Below are 4,806 nucleotides of genomic sequence, written 5' to 3' on the forward strand. Positions count from 1 at the left end.
CCTTTATATATTACATGGGTTGTGTGAAGATTACCTCACTTGCGACATATGCCCTCAATGCGATTATGCCTCTAAGTCGTGTCTCGACACGTGGGAGATATAGTCGCATCGAGGGTGTTACAAGTTGGTAATCAGAGCCTTCCCCGACCTTAGGATCCCCACTGCTTGATCGTTTTTAGCGGCCGAGTTGTGTCTAGAAAAATATTTTGAGTCATTTAGGAATTATATATCGGAGAGTTTAGGAATTCTTTTTACTTCCCAGTCTCCTCATCGCTCTGGTAACTCATCCTGACGTAGAGTTTTGACTCTTCTCTTCTCAAATTTCACTAAATTTTTTTTAGGATCACGCGGGTATCTTGGAATCGTTCCGATGGTTTTATGATGAGAACATTGTCTTGGTGCCTCCTGTCAGGGGTTTAGTGGAAGTGTCCCGGGGAGTTGAGCTCTGAGGTGTTGTCATCATAATTTTATCATTGCAGTTCTGGAATACCTGAGTTTAGTACGCCGACATCGAAAATCTCTTTTATGCAGTTCGTTGGTGAGATAACCTCGACGCCACCCAGTACTGGGGCGGGAGTTCAGGAGTATCGCCATAACTTGTATAATAGATGCTTTTCGAAGGTTGAGGTAGATGATTTCCGAAGGTTTCTTGGTTATGTGTTGAAGGATGGATACAGCTGGATGTAGGATTTGTTAGTTTGGGTGAGATATTATGCTTCCCTTGTATCCCCAACACCTGATTGCATAACCGGAAAATTTCGGGAGTTTCATAGGTGGGAAATCAAGTAGCTCTTAGGATATCTTTCCGACAGATGTATGATATGAAATTGGGGTTCGACGTCTAGTGGTCCGCCTATTCACGGTTGGTTTTACAGTGGTCTCGTTGTGTCTTAAAGAGTCCTTGGCTATGCCGACTCGGGGACGCTTCATATGTCATGTGCACTGCCTTGTACATGATGGTGCTGTACGATCGAGCCCGTGTAGGCCCCACCACGAAAACTTCGGACGAAATCTCTATCATATGTTTGTTCTGGCTTATTCTGCAAGCCAAATCCTTTGTTTTGTTTCATTTGTGGTATTCGAGTTGCTTCGAAGTCAAATGTTGAATCCATACCTTTCCTAAACGGTGTTCTCATATTGCTATGTGAATACTAATCCTTCTTGATCATCGAGGTCGTCATGTTAATTCTTTTCCCAACCGGTGTGCTTCTCTTCAAGTGGTTCCGATCATTTCAACATCCGCAAGATCATTTCTAAGTTTTCTCAATGGTGTTTGTTTCGTTCGTCCCAAGTTGCCTTTGTTTTCCCACCCTCCCACCCTTTTTCTTCAAGGACTCTTATATATTTCAATCAAGTATCCATTTATTCATGTGAAGTCACTTCACCCTTTTCAATCAATGTTCTGATCCGTTGATCCCTCGTGAAGATACTAACGGAGTTTCAAGTTCATCATTTTTCATTCTTTTCTTCTCCGGTGGATTAATTTCAAGCTTCGGTGTTGATCATATCTCTTCCTTTTGTTTCACATATCTTCCCATGTGAATTTCTTATCCAAGATTCGTGTTTCCATTCTCAATCCATTCAAGTTATTTTGAGGTTGTTATCTCATTCAAGCCATTTAATTCAACCAGTGCAATCTCTCCTCAAAATCGTTCAACGGTGTATCTTTTTAGTGGGCCCTAACCCAGAGGTCTTTTTCCAGGATCTTACCTGACTCTTCTAATTATCAGGGGCGATTCTCAAATTCATTTCCAAGTTTGATGTAAGAATGAATTATCGTCAGTCAAATGTATTCTCCAAGTTCGCTTTCATATTCTTTTCATCGCTCGTTCAACCTTTCTGCTCTTCATTCCGGAGTATCTCAACAATTGATGGTGGTGTTTCTCATCATCATTCTCAACATTTGAAGACCGAAGAAGGATTTCTCCTAAATCTTGGTCCGTTCTCTTGAAGATTCGTGGTTCTAGCTTGATGACATCCTCTCATAATTGTTTTCGATTGTGAGAATTCTTTTCAACCATCCGGAGCATTTCAGGAGTCTTTTCAGTTTGATTCTACGGAGCCCATCATCTCAGAATTATTCATTCAAGCTTTCAGCCCTCGTTCTCCAAATCATACCGGTGCATCATTCAAGTATTATCTAATCAGCTCGGGATCTCTGCATTCACTTGTATCTAAATTCTCTCAAGTATCTTGGTTCATTTTCTAATTCTTCCCGGTGTTTCTTTATCTTTTCTTCGTTCATTTTCAATTCTTACGGTGGTTCGTTCAAGAGTTCTCTTCCTTGGTTATCATTCATTCTTTCATTGTTTCAATCCCACCGGTGGTTCGATCTATACCTTCTCAAGTTTGCGCTATATCTCTCTTAATCCTTTCTACGAGAATAAGTAGTATGCCAAATCCATTGCTTGCCATCAATTTAATTTGATGAAGGATAAGCATACAATAAATCTTATTCTTATTTCCTCGAGGTGATTCAATTCTTTTCTTCGGAGATTGTTCCTGATGAAGTAATTCTTGGTTCTAGTGTTTCATCTTTTCTTTTCCAGAGCTCCAAGTTCTCTCGGTTATATCGTCGCGAAGCTCCATCTAAATCATCGCAAGGCTTCACCTTGTGTTTTCAACTTCCCTTTCTTTCCATCATCCTTTTATTACCGGAGTTCTTCATGGAGGCTCTACATGGTGGTTCATCAAGGATTCTTTTCATTCTTCAATTGTTCTTCAAGATTTCTCTCGAAGTTATGACCCGCCAAGCTATACTAAAAAAATTAAACATGGTGCTCAACACATGTTTTGTTTTGAGGAGTTCAAGTATTCTTCTTCTTGCATCCGAAGTGCAATTCTTCCTACATTATCTTTTGAGGTGGTGTTATGTCACTCTTGACAATTTCCTTCATGTTTCATGATTCATATGTTGTCAAGAATGAGGTATTTTAAATCCATTAATCTCTTCATTGGAGTTATCTTGTGTCATATTTCACCTAAAGCCTTCCATTGGGAATGTTGCTATTTGTGGTGCTTATCAATGATCCAAGTTTTCTCCTATCCTCTCGGCGAAAGAAGTTTTCATCTCTTCATTGATCTCAAGCAAGCAATTGTTTCCGTTAGTGGCCGGTTGTCACCTCATAATTTTGAGATGTTTTCCATAAGCCCACTACAAGCTTGTGCTTTTCGTTGTTGATTTTCCAAAAACTCCGTTCAATTCTTCTTTGCAAGGATGCTTTCCAAACTCATTTGTGGCAGAAGTTGGCATTTTCTTCTCCATTCGGTTAATCAAATGATCTATCTTCTATTCTTTCTTCCGAAGGCATTGTGATGTTGCTCTCTTCACTCATCATCACGAATTGTGAGGATCATGTTCTTTTCGTGCTTATCCATCTAACCGGAGTGTTGTGTCATCTCTTCAAGTTCTTTTCATCTTATCAAGTCATGCTTCTCTTTTCAACTGGAGTGCTGTCTGATTTTGATCTTCCTTGTTCCTTGTTTATCTCGTTTCAACCAGAGTGATTTCAATTCCTTCTTGTCCATTGTACTCGTCATTCATAGCTTTGCAACCTCCAAGGTTCACATGGTGTTCCTTGTTTCTATTTTCTACCGCAGTGCTCTCAATTGTGTTCAACTCTGTTATGTCCTTTCTTTCAAGTTTTCAACCTCTCAAGGTTCTTTGGTTTCACTCTTTTGTCGAAGAAGCAACTTAGTTTTACCTCTTCTCTTCCTCTTCCGTTTCTCTCCGGTGCCATTCTAGATCTCGGGACGAGATCCTCTCGTAGTGGTGGAGTGTTGTGATGCCCCAAGACCGGAGCTTCAGATTCCTTCCAGCTATTCCGAGTTTCGCCGTCTGTTTCATTTGTGCTTGCTCTTTTATTTTTTTGCTTTGCATCATGTCATCATGCCATCATGTCATTTAATTTTTAAAACTCTTCCAAATAAATTGCATGGATCTTCGGTCCTTTTAAATCGATGGAAGGGTGACTTCTCTTTATAACATACCCTCCCGATATATAGGGAGATATTATAAATTATTCCATTTATTTGGAATTACCCATAACCCACTTGCAAAATATCCCATGCCGTTGTTATCTCAATTCTTGTTCTCCAACCTTACCCGTATTTATTTCATCATTTTCCGGAGCTCCACCAAAAATCCGAACATTTTTGGACCTTCCTTTCATCAAGTCCTAGTTCAAACCCATTTGAATTTCAAATGAGTTTGAATTTAAATCTTTCAATCATGCCCCTTTCTATTTTTCTTGGAATGAGCATATTTTTGTGAGTCCGGGAAAATTGTCTCCATGCGCAAATCCTTTCCCTAACCCTCTCTTTCCTTTTCTTCTCTTTAACTGTTTTCTGCTAAGAAAATATAAGGGAGAGAGAGAAGAGGGCCGCTTCCCCGCAGCCCATTTGACCCAAGGCTAAGCTGGCCCAAGGCCCAGCCGCGCCCCCCTCTAACCCTAGCCCGACTCCCTCCTGTCGATCTCTCCCTCTGTGCCGCCGCCACACGCTCATCGATCAATTCCCTCTCCTCGCGCCCGACGCCCATCTCTTCCTGTGCGCCGCACACCCCCGCATCGCCCGATTCCCTCGCTCCCGCACCCATCGCATCGAGCCACCCAGCGCCCGATCCCCTCTCCTCGATCTTCCCCTTCCTCTCCGGTGCGCCTCCACCTCGCCCTTCCTTCTCCCTCCGCGCGCCAGTACCCGACCTCCAGTGCCCGACCCTGCGCTCCGCCCTCACTAGAGAAGCGGGCCAAGCCGGAGCACCGTCAGCCTCCTCAACACCGCCGCTTCGTCCAGCAAGTCCAGGCC

The sequence above is a fragment of the Triticum aestivum genome, chromosome 4B (assembly GCF_018294505.1).
Source record: "Triticum aestivum cultivar Chinese Spring chromosome 4B, IWGSC CS RefSeq v2.1, whole genome shotgun sequence".
In the NCBI taxonomy this organism is placed as follows: Eukaryota; Viridiplantae; Streptophyta; class Magnoliopsida; order Poales; family Poaceae; genus Triticum; species Triticum aestivum.